Genomic DNA, 25,649 nt, shown 5'->3' on the forward strand with positions numbered 1-25,649 from the left:
GGAAAATAAAGGTTTAGGAAGCCAATAAAAATACAGCCTCTTAAGAGATGACAGGTAATTATGCTCGTCACGACGTTCCGCGCAAATTAAAGCGAAGCCGCAGAATACCTTCCGGCACACGTCATTTTAATGTGATCATTAACTCGAGTAACGTACCACACAGGTACGTAACCAACCGCGGTATTCGGAAAACAAGATCCGTTCTAGAGAAGAGAACGATACGATATGTACTAGATACCTGGTAGTTTAGTTTTCAACTAGATATCTTTTGCAGCTCAATTCGGGCAACCAATGTCACTTTTACGTTAAATTATTGTATTAAGATTGTTTCAAAATCGTTTTGAGAATGAGATCTAAAAATACATAACGATACGTTTTAGACATTTTGGAAATCGTTAACCTTTTCGACGCCGTGTCAAACACAAAAGCTGTCACGCTGACGCCACGTCACCGAAGTGTCAAAACTGAAATTGAACTTTATGCATATGCACGTAGGTCTATGTTGCGTTGAACCTACGGTGCGGATATATCGGTCATTGGCGTCCAAAAGGTTAAATGTTTCTCCAGAATCGTGGAAATGTCAAATTTGACAGGCTCGATCTTAAAAATATCGTTGTCGTATCTTGGTGATGTCTAATAGATATCTAATGGATGTCTAGTTCAAAATCCGAATCGGGCCCTAACTCGAGTAACGTACCACACAGGTAACGTAACCAACTCACTCGATGCCGTTTCGATCTCGAAGGGAATAGGAGCGATTGGGCGGGCGGCCGGCGTCCCGGAGGCTGCGGCGCGGCCGCGGCGCGCGCGGCGGCAGTGACTGCTTGCCCGCCGACCCGAGCGCACGCCGCGCGCTCCGCCCCGGTACGCGGTATTTCGCATGCAAACCTACCCCTCCGCCCTGACCCGCCCCTCCCGGCCACAGGCTCCGCGACCTTCACGTGGATACATATTGCGCGGTGCATACGTCCATCACCCACTAACCACTTAATAATCTGTTAACAGTTCGTTGCTCATTAGCAGGCTAACTATAGATTTTTTTTTATCTAGGACGACGATGTTTAACTAAAGTTTCCAGACCTCTTTATTGTTTACCGGACACTTCTTGAATGTTGGACGCGCTCTATTTCTAGATTCCGCTTCTAGGAATACTTTGCGCAATATGTAGCCCGTTAGTAGGTATCTGTTTTGAAATAAAGGCTCCTTTTCAATAAATGTTGCATGGTTGTACGTTGTACGTAGAACTTTGATCTGCTCCGTTGTTTCTCTTATTTTTATATCTACCTCTTTTACTTAAGAATAATTAGTCTGTCCATCACTTAGTTACATTACTGTCAGGTCCTCAATTACAACTTTCCTTAATGAGTTTCCTATCGCTTTGTAAGAAGTAGGTACTTAGCTGTTTTATAACTTCTCCGTTTAAATAGGTACCTACTTCAAGTATTAGGATAGCTGTAATATTTTCTGTAGATAATTAACGACCTTCATTAGCTAGTCTAGACTTAGAAATTTATTAATCTCAGCGGTATCACGAACCCCCAACATTGGTCGAAAGGCATCTAGTCATTGGCCATGCGCGTGTCAATAACAATTTACCGGTTTAAATACAGTCAAAGAATTTAATTTCAGTACCATTTCATACCTTGTCACAGGGACAATCAATATGAAAGTCGCTTAGAACTCATACTATTGTCACTGTGACAAGGTACGAAATGGTACTGAAATCAAATTCCTTGACGGTACACCTGTAAACTTGTAGGGCTATAAAATAGGGCCCGTTTCATAAGAACTTTTAACTTGTTAATACAAGATTAGATTAGATTAGATTAGATTTATTTATTTCACAATATATGATTACAGTACAAATTACATTAATGTCAATTTATAAGAATCTATATTGTGATCGTCAGAAATACATTTAAATAATAGAAAGATGCTTAATCCAAATAAATTCATAATATGAAAAAAAAATCACCTGTGAAGGATCGTCAAATAATAACAATAATTAAACGAAAACAATGTCAAAAATAGGAACGCGATTATAAATTATACAGTGGAAGCATTCATTAAAATTTTAACCCGCATCGAATGGTAGTTCGGGAGGTAAGATTAAATCAAAAGTAAACGACATTTATTAACAAATAACATGATTTAGATGCTGTGCTACGCAGATCGCAATACTACTACAGTGAATGAACTTATTTACTTTTATTTAATTAATGTCTAACAAACTGATTTATAAAGCTACAACTCGATCGCAAATATCTAAATCGGATACTAATTTTATTAAAGAGTTTGAAATAAGACTTCCTCTTCATAATTTAATCAAAACCAAAAAGTTCATTGATTCCAAAGCGAATTTTCTCCTTTCATCTCTCGCCATAAGTATTTGGTGGAACATCAGAAGGTATTTGCATAAATTTAAATAAGTACTCTTGTCTCTGCCTCGCGTACAGCATCATAGCTTTAAAAGCTTTCGGGAAGATCTTAATGGCAATATTTTTTGTAATATCTCTTAAATGTTTAATTTGGATTTCTTTGATATCAAAGTCTAATACCTACTTTTTTCAATAATATGTCGTTAAGATTTTTTTGCTACTTAACGGAAAATTCTGTTAAAAGTTCCAGTTCAAAAGATAAAAAGGTACCCTTTTTGCTGTACCGTTGTCTCACGACTTGCTTAATTCTCATTTTATATACTTAACAAGGGAACAATGTTTAATAATTTTCTACTCAATTATGTTTTATTCTTTTATAAATCTAAATGCTACCATGATTTAATTTGAATCAATTAGCAGGTACGCATCATTAGTACCTACATGTTACGTATTTTGAGAGCAGAATTCAACCAGTCTTAAAATTCACATCGTATATTAAATTGTTGTCTAGGTATTCTTGCGTTTTTAAGGAACCGAATTGTAGTTGTCATATTTATGTCATCGGATCCTCTTCCACTGTGTACCTACTTATAACTACGCTTGCCTGCAAATGAGTGTAAATCCTGTTATGTGTTAGATCACCCACTCCTAATACTCCTATACTTACTCGTCGCAGATGTTTGTGATGTGTTTACTGAACCGTAGTGGCCGTGGCGAGGCGAATCGCGATTACACACTAGTTTACAAACAGCTCTTCTGAATTAGCTCGTTTTTTTTCATGTAGTGCAGAAAAGGCTGCGTAGAAGCAGTCCGGTGTGCCGTCCGTGTATAACGCGGACATGGATATTTAAACAAGTGTGGAGACAATATTAAGCTTTTGGAATAAAAGTAACCAGTAAGTCTAATGTTAATACTTATATATAAAAACTTCATCAGCAACCTTGAATATTTTCTCAGAGTAGATAACTATAAGTGTCTTTAATTGTCACCATGGTTGTACGCTATGTATGTAGGTATATGCTTTAATGTACCGCTTCTACGTAATTACACTAGATGTAGCGCGGCGCGGGATACCTACCTCGCAAGACTCTATGCATACTTCTGTATCAACATTCAGCTGGGTAGACATACGACGTATTTCAACCGGGTAAAAATACGAATACCGTTCTTAAACAAACTGAACTTTAATACTTGAGTGCTATTTTAAATAATTTACAATTTCTGCGGAAGCTACAATATGTACTTCAAACCTTCAAGAAAAGAGCCGTACTCCCATCTTAAAGCCGGCAACGCACTTGTAACCCCTCTGGTGTTGCAAGTGCCCAATGTTAAAATTGCTTACCATCAGGTGGTTCGTCTTCTGCATCTCTTCTGCGTCTCGTTTGCATCCTATATACCTATCATAAAACAAAAATTCGTGTCAACTAACTGTAAACATATTTCTGATCAGCACTGATTGAAACAATCAAGAAAGCAATTGGCAGGAACGGCAGAAAACTTGAGGTTTTGACTTTGATCGTCATATGCATACAAGTCAAAAATATTAATCAACAATTTCCCTGCAAACTAACATTACCTATATAAATAAATAAAATAAAAAAATAAAAAGCCTTTTTATTCCAGCTCATACTTAACTAACTAAAGTTTACAAAGGTTACTTCTGTTATCTATTTATACAATTTATACAATACAATTTATTCCTTATATTTTTACTATATTTTTATTTGAATGAGCGGACCTCCTCGTGAGTAAAGGCCTCTCCCAGTTTGCGCCAACTCTCTCTGTCTTGAGCCTTGGTGTGCCAGTTGCTAGAGACGTGGTTTGTTATGTCATCTATCCATCTTGCCTGTGGTCGCCCTTGTCTGCGTTTGCCTGGTGGTCCTTTCCAGAGCGTGGTTCGCTTCGTCCACCTTGTATAAGGTAGCCTTGCTACGTGTCCTGCCCATTTCCATTTCATGTTTATGCAGTGTTCCAGGGCCATTACCTATACTTATATATTATGTAATGGTACTTCTTAATATTACAGGTTATCGTAAAACGGTAGTTATAGCTTTTTGACAAGCGCTGTACTTACACCAGACGCAAATAAAAAAACAACTTAACTAATTTGTGTAATAGTTCTAGTGAAACTAACCGTGAATCATTCAAAACTGTAATTTGTGTAGTTATGTTTTATGTGTAGTTTATACATAGTAGGTAACTACTAATTTATAATAATTGACAAATACATTAAAGTGGATTCCATTATTGATTAAATGGAGCGTCCATATCATTTAAATTTATCGCTTGAGGTCAGTTTCCACATCCATCGCAATCACTGAAATCAATGCGCCACGAGAGTAGATACCTACTGTAAACATGCTCAAAATTGTCTAGTGGTAGAGAATCATTTATGTTTCGTCGTCTGTGTGGAATGATGATGTTCATTTTAATAAAAACTATCAAATGGCCTTCCCCGGACCTTAAACTATATCCATGCCAAATGTCAACTAAATCGGTTCGCGTGAAGAGGGACAGATATATAGACAGTTACTTTCGCATACTGTACTTTATTAAGAAAAAAAATATTGTGATAAAATGTTGGTCATGTGGTGATAAGAGTAGGTACCTACCTAATATGTTTAGACTTAACTTTTATAACTTGGTAACTTTTGGTAGGGCATTAATGTAGTGCTTACCTACTTAAATAAAGTAATTATTTTCGATACTTAATCGTCACCGTCGTGATGACTTTAATTAATTAATTAATTAGCCTTTAATAATATGCCTTCATTACCCATTAATTAAATACTTAAACATGATAAAAAGCGGCCAAGTGCGAGTCGGACTCGCCCATGAAGGGTTCCGTATTTAGGCGATTTATGACGTATTAAAAAAAAACTACTTACTAGATCTCGTTCAAACCAATTTTCGGTGGAAGTTTACATGGTAATGTACATCATATATTTTTTTTAGTTTTATCATTCTCTTATTTTAGAAGTTACAGGGGGGGGGACACACATTTTACCACTTTGGAAGTGTCTCTCGCGCAAACTATTCAGTTTAGAAAAAAATGATATTAGAAACCTCAATATCATTTTTGAAGACCTATCCATAGATACCCCACACGTATGGGTTTGATGAAAAAAAAAAATTTTGAGTTTCAGTTCGAAGTATGGGGAACCCCAAAAATTTATTGGTTTTTTTTCTATTTTTGTGTGAAAATCTTAATGCGGTTCACAGAATACATCTACTTACCAATTTTCAACAGTATAGTTCGTATAGTTTCGGAGAAAAGTGGCTGTGACATACGGACGGACAGACAGACGGACAGACAGACAGACAGACATGACGAATCTATAAGGGTTCCGTTTTTTTGCCATTTGGCTACGGAACCCTAAAAAGGCGATTCGGGAGAGGCCTAGGTCATAAAGACCTTACGAACACGCATGTAGAAATAAACATAATAAATAATTGTAAAATAAATTGTAAACAGTTCGTATAAAATAAAAAAATAAAAATCATTTATTTCGGACAATTGAAATCCATACAGTGTTAGTCACAAACTTATAACTAGACTTAAAAAACCTTTAATAATAAAGGCTTAAATAATAATAAAGGCATAATAATAATAAGGGTATAATAAAGGCATTAATAATAATTAAAAAAAATCCATCATTCGAATGTCTTTATTGGCAGTTCCAACACCAAACGGTTATGGTTTGCCTTTCGAGAGCAAATGCACGAATTAGTATCTAATATATAAAATTGAAAAACCAGAACGGGATAAAAAACGAGGGAAGAAGCGAGATGGCGCCTTACAAATTTCTAAAAAAGTTTTTGACACGTTTCTCGAATACGACGCACGTATGATAAGAAATAGCTGTTTAAATCTATTATCTAAATACGAGAATAGAACTAGAGCATAAAAACTATCGCTTACGATGCGTATTTAATTTACAATAACCAAAAGAAATTTTCATAACAATCTTCATTTTACGATGATCGACCATTTTCGGCAACATTCGGTTGCTTTCGTTTCGGTGGTGCTACAGACAAAATTATTTGATGTGGTGCTACAGACATACCAAATGTTTATGTTTGTCATGTTGGTATATAGTTATTGCGGTGTTTTCTTATACGAAATAAAATAAAAAGTGCTGTCAACCTCAACCTTAGTCTATGCCCATCCGAGTGACTTATGACATATGACTTATCAATCAAATTAGTATTATCGTATGATTATCGTGTTAATAATTTGTATTTTATTATTTTAAATTTCTTTTTGAGTTATCTTATTCAGATTGACTTTCACGGCTTCGGCAAACATTGCCATTCGTCCGGGGAACGGGCTGCCGAGATGGGCCAAAATCAAAAATACAAAGTTGATAGCAAGTTAATGTTAATATGAAGCCCATCAGTTCAAGGGATACCACGGGCACCAGCCCGTAATAATGTGTGTATGTTAATTACACTTTAATGACTTTACAGATATAAGCAATTCGGGAACTGTTTTCTCGCGTAATACGATACGACTCGATCAGGTAGGATTTTTTCTTCTTGCTGAACAGTCACCATCAGATATATATATCGGAAATTAATCTAATGAACGTTTTTGCAATTGGGCTTATAAAAATAAATAATAATTTTATGTTGAAACAAGTTTTAAATAAATACCTACGTAGATGAAAAAATACAATCTTGCCTTTTATCAAATCACATAATTTTTTGAGAAATTTGCGAATTAGTTATCCAAATACCTATCGGTTACAAATAGAAAGTCCCTACCACAGTTATAAACCCTGGCAAGGTTCAATACATAATAATATCGGTATTTATATAACTAAACATAAGACAAACTCTTTATTTCATTTGACGCGAGCGGAGCTGCGGGCCCGTCTAGTAAATTGTATAAAATTACCGAAATGAGGTTAGGGTGCGCCTGTAAATTTTTAAGAAGTTTCCTCGATTTTGCCAGTATCATATATCATCTCCCATCATGAAAAGACCTGACACCAAAATCACAATTTTTCATACCGGTCCAACAATCTTCGAGAAATCGAGAATCACACACAAAAAGGATTCCAACAAATTGCGAACCTTGGAATTAAGTTAAAATGTGTACATCATACGATAGCATCATAACAGAAATAATAATCAATAACAAACTACTATATACGACAGCAAAAATACTTGAAGTACGAAATACGTACGTATTTCGTACTTCAATAATGACAATAACACAACGTTGAAAAGTGAAGTAAGCTGATGTGACATAACTATTATCTAGGTATCGAAACAAAAATATGCCTACAGCCGTGCAGACAAAGTTTGCACTCCGTTATGGCACTAGCTATTCAATGCAGTGCAACTTGTTTGCGAGGCCTAGTGGGAGCCTTTCAGACTACTCGAGTGACACTGCAACGTTGTTAGGCATTGATCAAGTTTACCTACTCGCTATAGCCATAAGTACCTAGTACCAAACTTTACCTTCAATAATGACACATCTTAGGTAGGTAGTAGGTACACGTTCTCCAGAATGTTGAGACATTGAGACGTTTCCGTCTATATATGTCAACATTTTACAGGCGGTGTTGGAGTCAGTAACTTGTAAATAGAATAACTTAATAATACCCAAATATCTTAGCGTGTAATATTTAAAAATATTAGAAATTAATGTCTATGTCCAAATAATCCTTGTGTTTAATCTGGATATGTAAGTTTTATTAAGCCATATTTTCAAACTAAACCTGTTTTTCCCAATACCTGCCGTCCCAATTTTGAAATTTTGGCATGTTCATTCTAATAATCTAATTTTAATTAAACAAAACAGGTAATAACAGGTACTACACCTTAGCAATTATCATTCCACAGAACGCTTAGAAATTATTAATATTAAGCTATGTACCATGAATAATCTGTATAACCGTGACTCATGAAAATGACGTGGCTAATTATAAATATACTCTACTTTACTGTAAGTTTGTTTAGCGTACATAAACATTGGCGGAGATAAAGTGCTCATATTTTGTATAGGAGCGGCTTAACTATTTCAGCCGATGAAATATCTCAATACCTACCTAATCTTTAAGCGCATCAAATGAAGCCGTGTCTCAAGTCTGAAACTTCCGTTTTTACGCATTACACGACATAAACCACTATCGCTAGAGGAAATGATTGCACGGAAATTGTTATCGGGTACGGGTACACGGAACTCGAAATAAATTGTTATAATTTCCTGCTTACTTCAACTTGAGATATTTAACGGGCGACTTATTGTGACTAGCCGCGGTGCCGGAAGGCTCCGTGCTGGGACCTTTCAAACACTACGTAGTACAGAAGGTACTGTGACAGAAGTTCGCTCTCTCGTTGTTAATGGGTGGATTAACTGATGACATAATGATATGTAGTGTGACGTCTAGGCTCGTTGTATTACAAGGTGGTAAATAAAACTCAGTTAGTCAGGATTAGTACCATGAGTCACTGACAGTGTTAAAACTGACATTTACGCTATCGAGAACGTAATTTACTTTCTATACATCTCGTTTGCACTAATAAGCGAGTACGAGCGAGATGTATAGAAAGTAAATTACGTTCTCGACGGCGTTTATGTCAGTGCCAAACTGATGGTAGCCGTACAGTTATGTGCTTTGCATACATAAAGTATATTGTAAATTCATCTTTACAATATAGGTACTTTATGTTTACCGACATAAATATGACTATTTCTTGCGATTTGACAAGGTTCCTACGCGTACACCTAGAAGTTCTCGATAGGACATTTATAACCATTTTCAAATGTTATGTAGTGTGGTAGTGGATTAAGTCAGTAAGTGAACACGTCAGCTTGCATTTCGTTTTATTAGAAATCAGTATTAATTCAGCAAATTAATGTAGACGGCACATACGTGCTTCGTAGTAGGAAGCAGTAACACATAGGGTTGCCAACCGTACTATATTATATAGTATTGTACTATATTTTGGCTCTCTGTATATTTTTGGGAAAATATATAGTACGCTAAAATACTATATTTCCAATTAAACGTATATTACACTTATGTTTAGTATTTTATCTAAAAGTACTATATCTTTTTGAAATGTACTATATTTTTGATGCCTTATTCTGGAAAATACTATATTCCACCAAAAAATACTTGGCAACCCTAGTAACACAGGGGATGAATATTGCTAACGTCACCGTAAAGTGCACTAACGGCCTTGGATTATAGAAGATCCCGCCGATACATATCATTCCTTGGATTCATTTATATGTCTTGAAATGTACCTAGTTTGCACGGGTTTTTAGAATCCATTTTTATAGCTATACCTACAAGTAACAACGGTGTAGGTACTTATATACTTACAGTATACTGATACTTCAGTAGTAGATACTTCAGTTAAATGCGTCCTGGTTAAAATTTAAATGGGTAAAACTATTGATGCAATAAATATAACAAAAACGCTACTCTATCATTTTAATCGAAGAATGTACATAGGTTCAATTACGAAATAGGAAACTACCAAAACCATAGCAGAAGTTATAGAATGGAAGGCGCCTTTTATTTGTAGTTCTAGAAATGTTCCCCTTATTTATAGGGAGCATAATAGAAATTGTATTTTTCCGGCAAATGAAAATAAACGGATAAACGCGTCAGTGTTTTGTATATGTACATGATTTAGGCAATGTGTAAGTGTGTGTTTATATGAGTAGGTAGGCACTAAACCCCAGACACATACTTGAGCCGAAGGAAGCAATAAGACGTGGGATATTGCGAATGTCGCCGTAAAGTGCACGAACGGCGGCGGATTACCGCGGATCCCGCCGATGCATCATTTCTTTGGATTCGATTTGAAACGCGCCTCGTGGTCCTCGAGCGAAACTTAATACCGATTCCAATACTGTATTAACTTGATTGTAAAAGGCCTAGACTCATAAATGATTAGGTGCACGAGTATACACACTAAACAATGTATTCAAAGGTTGGCCATTATAGGTACTTAATTATTAGTAGTAGTTGCTGTATTTAGCAATTTACGAGTATCTAAAGATATAAAACGGTCCCATTACGTATATAAACATTTACAGACAACGCACCGCTAAAACTATTGAAGGTAAGACCTTGAAATTTGAAACCTTAACGTTGTCTTCTTCTTCCTCCTCGTTTCCTCATGACTGAGGGATCGCGACCACATGAGGTCGTTATTTTGTGCACCAAAGGTCTGCATTTCCACCTTCCTAATAATAGGCGCCTGTGTAGATCCCTGCCAGGCCTTCTTTACAATGTCCACAAAGCGGGTCGGTGGATGTCCACTACCCCGTCCTCCTCCACCATGCCAACAATAATACGCTTTTCAAAGTTGTCCGGCTCCCGTCTGGCCACGTGTCCATAGTAGATTATGAAACAATTTCCTGACTATCGATTAATAATTAACCTTAATATCTATAGGATTAAGAAGCATACCTCATAGAATTGCTTGCCAAACGCCACGTAGCTGAACATAGACCTCCTCTCATGCGATTTACAACTATGCCACTTATCTTGATCACGATATTCATGATTTAATCTTATCCAGAAGTAAACAGTGATCGTCCGAATGACAACCTATCGAGCTGACGACCAACCACCGCTTAATTTCCTTGTTTAGTCCATTACCACAAAGGTAACGGTCCAACACAAAGATGAACTGCTCTATATAAATCTACTAAAACACCAACAACGTGTTCTGGAAAGCTTGGGAGTGTCAGATGTTCGACCAGTACCTAACTCAATTGGGCCACGGCGTAAAATTTTCCAGGATCTATTCGCCTCGACTACTCCACGTTAGGTACCGGATATTGGTGTCGCTAAAGGAATTTTGGTAAAAGCTATTTTCACACGTTTCGGTGCAATTTCATTCGATTCGTCCATTTTACACTTTTAAGACCTATTTTTTACTCGTGTATATCAAATTCTTAGATTTCACAAGTTTACAAGCTCAAATGTTTAATCGTTGCTAAGTGTCTAGGTATAATAATAATTATATAAGTGTATACAAGTGCTAAGTGCGTCACAAGTATACGATTCTACGCAACATAATTTAATATTATTATACAAACGAAACATGAAATATGCAATCTCAAATCTACATAGACATCATTTCAAATTTACGCTTGTTATCGCAATCATTAATATTCCATTTTATCTGCTCTTTTAGATATACCTTTAGCCGTCCACCACTTCTTCCATAACGGCCATCCACTTTTAGAAATAACGATTTTAACGATTTAACGATAATAATATTAGTTTGAAGTAGTCTGTAATAACCCATTATAAGTGCATTCGTTTCAGTAGATTTAAATTGGGACTGGATTTTTTTTAATGAATATAGTCTTTCATTGGTATTCAATATACTCTTTTATTGAATCTGCTTCAACTGGAGTTTGAAACCGAGCCATAATACTATACCAGTACCTTTGACCCTTGACTTCCTGCCATCTGTCATCATCATCTGCCACGGCTCCTGGGAGCGCTGGAGTCCGCTTGGCAAGAATTGCCGTAGACACTAGTTTTAACGTCCGACTGACATGTAACGTTCCAACCCAGGGGAAAAAAAACTAGGCCTTATTGTGATTAGTCCGGTTTATTACTATATTTTCCTTCCTTGGAAAGCGATTGGTAAATATCAAATGATATATCGTACAAAACTTATGTAACATAAGTTCCGAAAAACTTATTGGTACAAGCCAGGGTTTGAACCCACAATCTCCGGATTGAAAGTGCACACTCTTACCGCTAGACTACCAGCGCTTGCAAGCACAGCAGTTGGCAGCTAGTGTTCCTTCCACTTGTCCTATTTCTATAAAATCACCCTTCTTCTCACAAAAAGGCAAGCTCCTGAAATGGCACCAATATCTAAATAAAACTAAGCACCTCAACGACCTGAAGATACCAGATACTAATACTAGATTGTACCATTTTAAACAGTTATTTTTACGGGCAAGTTTTTTATAATAACTACTATCTGGTCCTCTTCAGACCAGGGTTTCATGAGCATAAAACAGCTCACAAATAGGTTGACTCGGCACGCACCTGCACTCTATTATACGGCGAGGAACCAAAGCACCAAAGGTCTGCATTTCCACCTTCCTAATAATAGGCGCCTGTGTAGATCCCTGCCAGGCCTTCTTTACAATGTCCACAAAGCGGGTCGGTGGATGTCCACTACCCCGTCCTCCTCCACCATGCCAACAATAATGCGCTTTTCAAAGTTGTCCGGCTCCCGTCTGGCCACGTGTCCATAGTAGATTATGAAACAATTTCCTGACTATCGATTAATAATTAACCTTAATATCTATAGGATTAAGAAGCATACCTCATAGAATCGCTTGCCAAACGCCACGTAGCTGAACATAGACCTCCTCTCATGCGATTTACAACTATGCCACTTATCTTGATCACGATATTCATGATTTAATCTTATCCAGAAGTAAACAGTGATCGTCCGAATGACAACCTATCGAGCTGACGACCAACCACCGCTTAATTTCCTTGTTTAGTCCATTACCACAAAGGTAACGGTGCAACACAAAGATGAACTGCTCTATATAAATCTACTAAAACACCAACAACGTGTTCTGGAGAGCTTGGGAGTGTCAGATGTTCGACCAGTACCTAACTCAATTGGGCCACGGCGTAAAATTTTCCAGGATCTATTCGCCTCGACTAATCCACGTTAGGTACCGGATATTGGTGTCGCTAAAGGAATTTTGCACCGAAACGTGTGAAAAGCTATTTTCACACGTTTCGGTGCAATTTCATTCGATTCGTCCATTTTACACTTTTAAGACCTATTTTTTACTCGTGTATATCAAATTCTTAGATTTCACAAGTTTACAAGCTCAAATGTTTAATCGTTGCTAAGTGTCTAGGTATAATAATAATTATATAAGTGTATACAAGTGCTAAGTGCGTCACAAGTATACGATTCTACGCAACATAATTTAATATTATTATACAAACGAAACATGAAATATTCAATCTCAAATCTACATAGACATCATTTCAAATTTACGCTTGTTATCGCAATCATTAATATTCCATTTTATCTGCTCTTTTAGATATACCTTTAGCCGTCCACCACTTCTTCCATAACGGCCATCCACTTTTAGAAATAACGATTTTAACGATTTAACGATAATAATATTAGTTTGAAGTAGTCTGTAATAACCCATTATAAGTGCATTCGTTTCAGTAGATTTAAATTGGGACTGGATTTTTTTTAATGAATATAGTCTTTCATTGGTATTCAATATACTCTTTTATTGAATCTGCTTCAACTGGAGTTTGAAACCGAGCCATAATACTGTACCAGTACCTTTGACCCTTGACTTCCTGCCATCTGTCATCATCATCTGCCACGGCTCCTGGGAGCGCTGGAGTCCGCTTGGCAAGAATTGCCGTAGACACTAGTTTTAACGTCCGACTGACATGTAACGTTCCAACCCAGGGGAAAAAAAACTAGGCCTTATTGTGATTAGTCCGGTTTATTACTATATTTTCCTTCCTTGGAAAGCGATTGGTAAATATCAAATGATATATCGTACAAAACTTATGTAACATAAGTTCCGAAAAACTTATTGGTACAAGCCAGGGTTTGAACCCACAATCTCCGGATTGAAAGTGCACACTCTTACCGCTAGACTACCAGCGCTTGCAAGCACAGCAGTTGGCAGCTAGTGTTCCTTCCACTTGTCCTATTTCTATAAAATCACCCTTCTTCTCACAAAAAGGCAAGCTCCTGAAATGGCACCAATATCTAAATAAAACTAAGCACCTCAACGACCTGAAGATACCAGATACTAATACTAGATTGTACCATTTTAAACAGTTATTTTTACGGGCAAGTTTTTTATAATAACTACTATCTGGTCCTCTTCAGACCAGGGTTTCATGAGCATAAAACAGCTCACAAATAGGTTGACTCGGCACGCACCTGCACTCTATTATACGGCGAGGAACAAAGGCCGCTGAGGCTTTTTACGCGCGTCAGTAAAATTCACACCCATTTACACGGAGTGAGTTTTCTTCTTGAAGGCAAGACTACAAGATTACAAGAGTAACAATAACAAGAACAATGCCGTTTTTCTGTTTATGCGTGTGTTGTGGTTCTTTATTCTTATTATTTTTATTGGATATTGTTCATATTCTCAATTCTAATTTCATAACCCATTAACGCCTGATTTTTAGGTAGGTACAGTCGACGTCAAAGATATATTTACAATTGAAAGTTACAAAAAATCTTTACATTAAAATAAGTTGCCATGTAATGTGACAAGTACTTGTTTACGTGATATATTACAGTTTTATATTTTCACACAATGTGCCCAAAATATGTTTACACTATTTAATCCGTGTAGTTTGCCCCTTTTTATGACGTATGTTCGTTTACATGACAAGTTACAGAATAATATTTACTCTTAATGTACCAAATTAAATTGCATGTAAAGATCTAATGTAATATTTACAATCAACCATACATAAACAGTTTTATACCTCCTGCTAAATAAATATCTTTACAAACATTTGAAAGCTGCATTCTAATTTCAAATAATGACAATCGTCGAAAAGAGTACCATACTGTCAAATGGTCTGTTTGTCTCGTTCGTTTAGATGACGTCAATGCTATGTCGAGTATGTAATTCCGATGTTTACATTTAAACCATTTTCAGTATTTTTGATTTTCAGGGTTTCGTACCCAAAGGTTAAAACCGACCCAATTACTAAACCTCTACTGTCCGTTCGTCTGTCTGTCTGTCACCAGACTGCATCTATCTCACAAATAGTTAAAACTTTCAGACGATGTATTTCTGTGCCGTTAAGTTTAATAACAAATACTAAAATCAGAATAAAATAAACATTTAAGTGGAGCTCCCATACAACAAACGTGATTTTTTGCCAATTGTACAGAACCCTTAATGGACGAATCCGACTCGCCCTTGGCCGGTTATTTTATAAATGCATAGATACTGAAGAATTATAAGTTAACCCTTTTCGGCGCCATGTCAAACGCAAAAGCTAATATGAATATTCTTAATATGAATTAATAAAAATAAGTAAGAAGGTAAAGAAAATTATAGCAAGGAGGTTTCATAAATAAAAAGCAGGCCAGAATGAAATAGGTGAATTATAAAGAAATTAGTAAATAAACAGGTGAATTGTGTAAATATGTTTTTGTAGCAGAATGCGCAAAAGTTTTTATGCATCATGAAACGTAAAAACAGAAATGTTGCTCTTGACGTGTATCACGTTTGACACATTGGGTGTAAATATTATTCTGTAACTTGTCATGTAAATGAACATACGTCAGAAAAAGGGGCAAACTACATGGATTAAATAGTGTAAACATATTTTGGGCACATTGTGTAAAAATATAAAACTGTAATATATCACGTAAACAAGTACTTGTCACATTACATGGCAACTTATTTTAATGTAAAGATTTTTTTGTAACTTTCAATTGTAAATATATCTTTGACGTCGACGTACATAATTGAATTGGTGGATTGGTGGTGGAAAAGCGCTGGTGGCCTAGCGGTAAGAGCGTGCGATTTGCAATCCGGAGGTCGCGGGTTCAAACCCCGGCTCGTACCAATGAGTTTTTCGGAACTTATGTACGAAATATAATTTGATATTTACCAGTCGCTTTTCGGTGAAGGAAAACATCGTGAGGAAACCGGACTAATCCCAATACGGGCCTAGTTTACCCTCTGGGTTGGAAGGTCAGATGGCAGTCGCTTTCATAAAAACTAGTGCCCACGCCAATTACTGGGATTAGTCGCCAAGCGGACCCCAGGCTCCCATGAGCCGTGGCAAAATGCCGGGACAACGCGAGGAAGATGATGACATAATTGAATGGGGGATTAAAACTGTCTTAATGTACCTATACTCATGCAAAATCTTCATTTGCCACTTTTACAGAACACTTATTGGTGTGTACCCACCCACACTTGACCGACTTTTCACTTCCTTTTATTAAATCTCCAATGTGATAGAAATCCCGGAAAATGTCTTATCTTTTCATAAGTAATTCCGAGAACGGTGCCCGAAGTTATATACCTACTTATTGCTTTTAATCAAGTAATTATTTTTCCAAATTTTCCAATACACTTATTAATCCAGTAGGTACCGTTTGTCGAATTTTGTAACGTGGCTCTTCTGCGTCAAATCCGGTAGTTCTGATTTTTTTGCAGACTTATTTATGATGTTGGCCCAATTAACAATCCAAGTTTTTGACCTCGAGCGCCGAACGTCAGTATCTCAAAAACCGAAAAACCGGGAAAATTTCTGTTTTCTTTTAGATTTGGGCGATTATAACCCTAAAAGACTAGTTTTTGATAGTAACTTTGCACATACAATGACATGAGGTAACCAAAGGTCAACCAAAAAACGTCACTTTTGTTTGACAGTGACAGATGGGTATCGTACCGCTGTGACTTGTTATAAGCATTGTTCGAATCGGGCCGAAAGGCATTGACAACAAGTTTTATTGTCCGTTGGACAGTAAGCGGCTACTTTGCGCCGCCGGCACGAGCCCGGCCCGGCAGGACTCGGCAGCAGTTGCTAATGCCACAATTAAGAGCGCCAAAAGCTCACCCCAGTAAATTGATATTTTACGGCCCCTGACACCATTTTTCTTCTCATTAATACAAAGCCCCTTTTTTGCCTCCCCGTGTTTTACTGCCTTTATCGCCACGGTTTTTATTCCATTTTCATACACTTTTAGCTGAGATTAATTGTTGCTCAAATACTTGGGCTCAAGGCATTCCTGGGCGGATTAAATATCTTTGTGGATTATACTGCCATATTTCTTGTGCTCGTTCAGCTGTGTTGTTTACATTTGCTTTTGTACTCAGGATTCTGAATTACCTATTTGATTTTTCTTAAAAGTATAAGGAATGAAATAAATAGCCCTTATTTAATAAAATCCTAACTTAATAGTTGGATACAGTGGCATTTCGTTAAGTATTCTACTTCTTTTCCTTGATCATTATCTGGGAGCACGGTAGTGCCCCCGCCAAGACGAGCAGAGCGAAGCGCGAGGGCACTACCTACCTTTTCTCAAAGCGCTTCGTGGTTGTTTTGAACCCTCATAACTTGGGTTTGAATTATACCAGATAAACAAAATTCTCGGGATAATGTCGTTACTACAAGAACTATTGTATAATAAAAAATAAAAAATAGAATAAATTTTTCACCTCACGCCCATATGTGACGTGACGGTAGCGAAACGGCCAAGGCATATATTTTGTTTTGACTAAGGTGTAGAGTTTTTGAAGGGTTTGTAGAGTTAGAAGCTTAGATCTACAAGAGATCTTATTACTTTTTGACAGTGCGACCCTTATGGTTTCGTCTTGGCAACATTTTACATGAAAATGTTTTTGGTAGGATTTCACTTCTTTTTAAGCAACTTACTTAATGACAATCTTCCATCCCCTAATTTTAAGGATTGGGGGTGAATTACTTAATAAAAATCCTGATATAAGTATCTGGGGGCACCTTTTATACAATGTGCTTTTTACTGATTCTCCATATAAACTTCAACCCCCTATTCCCCTTCACTAAAGAAGAATACCTATAGGATAAAGTTCTTCTAAGCTGTTTGCCTACTAGTTTGGCAATGCAAATAAAATCCCACTCGTCTCGTATCACGTATCTATATTTGCAGCAAAACTGTGTGGTTTCATTCGACGAATGTTACAACATGTTCGTTACAGCATACACGGTTATCGCACTGATGCGAACTCGCACGTCGCTCCGCTGTATGAACGTGACAGCGCTATTCGTGTATATGGCGATGTCCCGCTCGTACACCGGAGTGTGCGAATCCTGAGCGGAGCGGCGTGCCAAGTCATGTGTATCCAACGGTGTTATTCTACTTGCTCCTACCACAGGCGAGTCGACCGTTATATCGTACCAGTACAGTAGGTACGACAATTTGCTGTTATTATAGGTTGTAGAACAAGTTGCAATACGACTTTATCTATAAAGGCAACAAATCACCCTGAAATTTACAGCGAGACCTTTCGCTGAGATGCTGCAATTTTCGCGCGCGATATTCTGGTCACCGTAGCTGCGTAATGAGAATACGCTCAGGGCATTTTCTTCGAGGCAGGACTATAAAAGTTCGGCTCAGCTTCATTCTATTAGCTATTAGTTAGGAACACATAGCTTGGATAAACATGCGAGTTGCGAGTCTGCAATAAAGCTCAAGCTTCTCAGCGAAAGCTTTTATCGAAGTAAATCGATTTGCATGGGTAGATTCCATGTACCGACATGGAATTGAAACTGGTTGGTTTATCTACTGTAAGTTTCATATATTAAGGTTCTTTCTTTTCGAAGACAGAGTTTAGCAAATATGCCAGGGGCCCATTAAGGGAATGGTACAAGTGCGTAGTGTCTTGCTATACACAAAACAAGTTGTACGCGTTAATATATAAAGTACGCGTTAATATATAAAGTATGCAACACTTTTAACGTAGCTACACACATGTGTACCTGGTACCTACTTGTACACGACTTGGAACGTTCCTGAAATGAGACTGCTTTTGCAAAGATGTAATCTCAAAAGCGTTCTCAAACTAAATACAAATGTTTAGGTTAATTTTGGCGCAGGTGCAGGTACCAACCTACGTCAAAAAGGAGTAAGTAAATTACATTCGTCGTAGCTCTTTGATTGCCTTAATTTCATTTGCCATAATTTGTAACGGTTACCCTAATCACATTATATTTTTTCCAAAGGCTACTCGTACGTACGACGCAAGATCAAAATAATCCAAGAAATAAATGAGGGCCCAACAGGTGAGACAGTTGTCCACCCCTCTGTCACCCCTCCCTGTCTCTCCTGCTTTGAGTAACTCTGAAACTCTATCCATATAGGTCACAGCTAGTGATGTGGCGTTCTTGAGTATATTCGTAACTCAAGGTAATTTAAATAAATAATTACATATTATAGGCCAATTATACATAGATCTATCTAGGCCGACTGTAAGCTGTATTGTGGGTTCTAGATGACGATATATATAATAATATATAGTTAAATATAAGTACTTATAAACATAGAAAACATTCATAACTGTATTTTGTTTACTTTTTACAACGACGCCTGCTAGCGATGTCGTGCACGTCTTATTGGATACCTATCTTTAAAATGTTAATCGTAGGTACTTACTTTAGATATAATGTTCATAATCGAAAATAAAATTAATGATCAAACACATATAACTATATAAACTAAAAACCAAAATTCAGATTTTGTTTCCACATGAGGCCAATTCCCGAAAATGAAACTACCGGGATATTGTAGGGTAATAAATACGGAACAAACTCAGAACACTTCAGTGGGCACAGAGACTGATGGGTAATGTGAGATTCTGCAGCGAATGTAGGGCAAGGCTGGCGATGGGGTATTTTGTTGCAAATGAGTGTATTATTGAAAGGGGGGGCAAGTAGAGTGCTCATTTCGTTGATGCGTATTTCGCGATAATAACATTACTTGCAGTGCACTTACTCCTACTGCTGTACCTATGGTAAGCACCTACTTTCCAGTAATATATGTATTAGTTACAAGGCAATTATAGGTGGGGATGCGATGCTCCCACCTGAGGATGCAATAAACTTTAAATAAATGTCATATACTAAGAAAAAGTGACCAAGGCCTCCAGTGCCCCAGGCTGGAATCGAACCAGCGTCCTCTGCTATCGCGGCAGATGCCTGAAATAAAAACAAATTAAAATATTTTCTGAAAATAATTTAATTTGTTTTAATGAGGATGCAATGTTGTGCCCAGTGAAATCAAATTCATAAACGCAAAGAAACCATAACATGTCGTTAAGAAATATTTACCGTTAACGCTTCGTTAAAGTTAACGTTTGGATTTAAGTAAGCTTTCGTGTTAGTATTTTATGTGAAATACGTTGTAGCCAATGGGCTTTCAATACGCTTTCACGGGCCATAACGTCGGCTCAGGTGATATTATCCTCATATAAAGTACGGTAAAATCTTTTATCCACTAGATGAAGCATTTAAAACGGTTCGCACTAACCATGAAACGAATGGCACTTCCATACAAATACATTTAGTGTGCAATCCGGTAGCAAAACTACCAATAGTATATTATTTATTTTCCGCATAATAGCTGGTTTTTCGGTTTATCTTTTCAACTGATAGTCTCTACTAGATCTTTAGTTTTAATTTCCGTAGTACATTCTAATGTGATATATGTACGTGACATTATCTTCTCTTCTGTTGAATTTCTCCTTTCTGTCACACAGAATCCATTATCGCACATATAACCCGTAAAAATGACAGCAAAAATTTACTTCCAGTACGAATATGATGGTTGAACGTGACAGCGTAATAGTGACAGTGACCATCTCTTTCAGTCGAGTGAAGCTCAAAAAATTGATTATTTTATCACGCGGCTAACACCATTCATCACACACCTGTAGAAATAAAAACGATGGCATGTAGATATAAAAAACAGGCAGGAATGTAATTGAACCGCGACGTGTACAGGGAAGTTCATAGATATTATACTTAATGATACATAATCTATGGGAGGTAATCGCTGAGCAAGAGCTGAGGAGGAGTTTCCTTCAGGCTTTTACAAACTAGCTTTAGCCTTCCGATTTCATTTTAGCCGACATTCTATATTCGAATAAGGAGGAAATAACTGAAAATCAGTTATTTGAGGCAACAAATTTTTATTTCTGAGTAAATGGATAGCTTTATTCTAACGTACGCCGGATTTATTCTTACAATACAATGTTATGTGTTTTAGCTTGCTGCCTTGCATTTTTCAAACAGGTTTCTCATTTGTTTGAGTTAAATACTTAGGGCCCGATTCGGATTTTGAACTAGACTATTAGACATCACCAAGATACGACAACGATATTTTTAAGATCTAGCCTGTCAAATTTGACATTTCCGCGATTCTGAAGATACTCTTGAACGATTTCCACAAGATATTATTACGATATTTTAACATTTTTAACGTAAAAGTGACATTTGTTGCCCGAATTGAGCTGCAAAAGAGAACTAGTTGAAATCTAAACTACAACGTATCTAGTACATATCGTATCGTTCTCTAGTCTAGAACGGATCATGTTTTCCGAATACCGCGGTTAGTTATATCGATATACCTACTCGTAAATATTGACTTAGACTACTAGGTCATTTAATGCTGTGAAATAAAAATGAGTTTAACCATTCCGAGCTTTTCAAGTGAAAATAGTTAAGGATTATAAAAACGCTTATCAGGATAGTGGACGGTCATTTCTGCTTCTTGAATCAGCTATAAGCTTTTGTAAATATTTACTCCACGTTACTCAAAATAAATACTCCTGGCCTCGATTCCTTAATTGCATTCCTTTGTTAAATCAATTACCGTCTTTGGTCGTATCTTACTTACATCTACAAAAAAAATGAAGTGATTTACATTTACAACAAAAGCGTGTCTGTAAACACAGCAGCTACCTAATGGTTCGTATTTAATTGCGTCGATTAAATAAATAGGTCGTTGTGATACAGCTCTAATCGACCGTGCCTACGAATATGAATTCAATATGTCGTGCTTTGATATACAATAACTAACAACCACGGAAGTTGATGTCATTTCACATTAAAAAACTTAAGTTATCTTCTATATATATAAACGTGAAAGACCTGACTGACTGACTGACTGACTGACTGACTGACTTACTGACTTACTAACTTAAATCAACGCACAGCCCAAACCGCTGGGACTAGAAAGTCCAAATTTGGCAAGTAGGTTCCTTATAAGGTCTAGGGGTCCACTAAGAAAGGATTTTTTAAAATTCATCCCCTAAAGGGGTGAAATGGGGGTCCAAAGTTTGTATGGGGTTCAAGTTTTATTTTGAGCTAGGAAATTGAAACTTCGTTAAAAGATATATTATTAAAATACAAGAAAACTAATTTCAGCGTTTTTTAATATTCATCCCCTAAGGTGGTGAAAACGGGGTAGAAAGTTTGTATGGAGATCGAAATTTTTTTCGAGTGCGGGAGTTGAAACTTTGTATATGGGCATATTATTAAAATACAAGAAAAGTAATTTCAGCGTTTTTAAAAATTCATCCCCTAACAGGGTTAAAACGGGGTTGAAAGATGGAATCCATTACGAATTCTTTGAAACTTCTTATAATCGCGTAACATAAAATAAAAAAATAACATTAATTGATCATTATTAAAAATATATATAAACGTGAAAGACCTGACTGACTGACTGACTGACTGACTTAAATCAACGCACAGCCCAAACCGCTGGGACTAGAAAGTCCAAATTTGGCAAGTAGGTTCCTTATAAGGTCTAGTCTAGGGTCCACTAAGAAAGGATTTTTCAAAATTCATCCCCTAAAGGGGTGAAATGGGGGTCCAAAGTTTGTATGGGGTTCAAGTTTTATTTTGAGCTAGGAAATTGAAACTTCGTTAAAAGATATATTATTAAAATACAAGAAAACTAATTTCAGCGTTTTTTAATATTCATCCCCTAAGGTGGTGAAAACGGGGTAGAAAGTTTGTATGGAGATCGAAATTTTTTTCGAGTGCGGGAGTTGAAACTTTGTATATGGGCATATTATTAAAATACAAGAAAAGTAATTTCAGCGTTTTTAAAAATTCATCCCCTAACAGGGTTAAAACGGGGTTGAAAGATGGAATCCATTACGAATTCTTTGAAACTTCTTATAATCGCGTAACATAAAATAAAAAAATAACATTAATTGATCATTATTAAAAATATATATAAACGTGAAAGACCTGACTGACTGACTGACTGACTGACTTAAATCAACGCACAGCCCAAACCGCTGGGACTAGAAAGTCCAAATTTGGCAAGTAGGTTCCTTATAAGGTCTAGTCTAGGGTCCACTAAGAAAGGATTTTTCAAAATTCATCCCCTAAAGGGGTGAAATGGGGGTCCAAAGTTTGTATGGGGTTCAAGTTTTATTTTGAGCTAGGAAATTAAAACTTCGTTAAAAGATATATTATTAAAATACAAGAAAACTAATTTCAGCGTTTTTGAATATTTATCCCCTAAGGTGGTGAAAAAGGGGTAGAAAGTTTGTATGGAGATGTTATTTCAGCGTTTTTGAAAATTCATCCCCCAAGGTGGTGAAAAAGGGGTTGAAAGTTTGTATGCACATCAAATATTTTTTTGAGTGTGGGACTTGAATCTTTGTATAAGGGCATATTATAAGAATACAAAAAAAGTAATTTCAGCGTTTTTAAAAATTCATCCCTTAAAAGGGTTAAATAGGGGTTGCAAGTTTGTATGGAGATCAAACATTTATTTGTGTGCGGGACTTGAAACTTTGTATAAAGGCATATTATTAGAATACAAGAAAAGTACTTTCGGCATTTTTAAAAATTCATCCCTCAAGCTGGTAAAAAAGGGGTTGAAAATTTGTATGGAGGTCAAACATTTATTTGAGTGCGGCACGATTCAAATCGTTGTATAAGGGCATATTATTAGAATAAATGAAAAGTAATTTCAGCTTTTTTAAAAATTCATCCCCTAAAAGGTTTAAGAAGGGGTTGAAAGTTGGTAGAGAGATCAAATTTTATTTAAAGCTAGGAACTTCAAACTTCGTAAGTAGGTAGTTAGGTAGTAGGTTTTACTAAATAGTGGACTTGAAAATATGCTGGAGGTTGAGAGGGATTATAATTATCGAGAACAATTTTATTCAGTTAGGGGCTTAAAACTTCGTAGCCAGGTTGTGTATAATAATTAACAAGTGATTAACAGTCCCTACTGCTATCTTTTGCTGCATAATGTTCTAAGCTAATGTAGAATATGTAACCACCAATATACAAATCCACGCGTACGAAGTCGCAGGCAACAGCTAGTCCTACTATAAAAGTAAAGTAAACGTAAACTTTCTATATTTGGACGTTTGTTTCTCCTTCACGTAAAACGGCTGAACGGATTTATTTGAAATTATGCACACATATAGGTATAATCTGCAAAATAGTTATACACACTTTAACGATTTCTATGCGGACAAAGTCTAGTAGAAACACTATAAAACATGTAGAAAGTAAAAATATACATGTTCTTTCTTCTTTTCATCGCTCTGTTGGGGCTCGCTCGTATCATAATCTTCCGCTGTCTCCGGTCCTCGGCAGTCTGGTTAACCTCGTCCCACCTATAGGGTTTGCACGACGGATCTGAAATGTATAGGAATATCCGCGGATCTGGATCCAGATCCGGATAATTTCATACATTTCGGATCCGGATTGCAAACCCTAGTCCCACCCCATCCCCAATACACCCAGCTCTTGCTCCACGGAACGGTGCCAAGTATTTACGACGACCATGTTTCTGTTTGTCGGGTATTCTGGTCAAGGCCACTTTGGATAGGTGGGTGTCAGGTTTCCTGAGGATATGCCCAATCCAATGCCATTTCAACGTCTGGATTTCCTTACTCGTATGTATTAATTTAGCTAAATCGCTACACAGCACGCAACGAAATACCTACATCAGTCTGTTTAGACGACAACGGTTTCACTCACTTGAATTTTTAGTCGCTATTGGCGACACGTTTCGGGCCCTTCGGGGGTCCTTCCTCAGGCTCGAGTGCTCGCGGCAACTGCACTCGTGAAGAGCCCGAAACATGTCGCCAACAGCGACTAAAAATTCAAGTGAGTGAAACCGTTGTCGTCTTTCTAAACAGTTTAAAATTTGTCTCACGAAAGTTTAATATCGATTACATTAGTCGTCAAAACATTGGAAAAGAACCCTATTTTTATAACATTTGTTTAGATAGGTACTTATACAACAAAGAAACAAATGTCGCAGATGTTATAAAAATGCTCAAGTAGATTCTTTCTCTAAACATCATTTCTCCAGTGACATGCGGACTGCATTTGCGAGGCAAAGCGGCGTTGATTTAAAAGCTGCCTTTGTTGCGTTGCGAGATGAGTTTTGACAGTTGCTGTGCGGCGCGGCGTGGGTCGAGGCCGACGCGAGCGGGTCAGTGCCGGGCCTTGGCCTACCTGTTGCCGGCTAATCCCGACCACACTTAACTTTAATTACTGGATTAAGTTTTCTATTAACACGAGCCGGCGTGTGTTATATTATGTAGGTGCAGGCTATAAAGGGGCCCACTGACACAGAATAAATAATAGTACTAAGTACAGAAGACTCACTCTCTAACAAAACGCGTCTGTTACTATCAGCACAGATATGGCCGCCAGGTGGCGACAGCGCCACGCGCGGCTTATGGCTTTCCCCAAA

The 25,649-nt window shown here is 37.0% G+C and overlaps 1 protein-coding gene across 4 annotated transcripts in view; it reads left to right on the plus strand.

The window, feature by feature from the left end:
• Positions 1-763: 763 nt before the first annotated feature.
• The window catches only part of LOC134649580 (uncharacterized), a 33,204-nt gene continuing 8,318 nt past the window's right edge, over positions 764-25,649 (plus strand). Inside the window, exons 1-2 of one of the 4 annotated variants that reach the window (XM_063504394.1) lie at positions 817-864; positions 3,163-3,273. The gene's annotated coding sequence lies outside the window, so the exon portion shown is untranslated. Of the gene's footprint in view, positions 865-3,083; positions 3,274-25,649 lie in introns of those variants that run through there. The other 3 variants (XM_063504391.1, XM_063504393.1, XM_063504395.1) reach the window with 3 other exon arrangements.

Source organism: Cydia amplana, chromosome 7 (assembly GCF_948474715.1).
Source record: "Cydia amplana chromosome 7, ilCydAmpl1.1, whole genome shotgun sequence".
Taxonomy (NCBI): Eukaryota; Metazoa; Arthropoda; class Insecta; order Lepidoptera; family Tortricidae; genus Cydia; species Cydia amplana.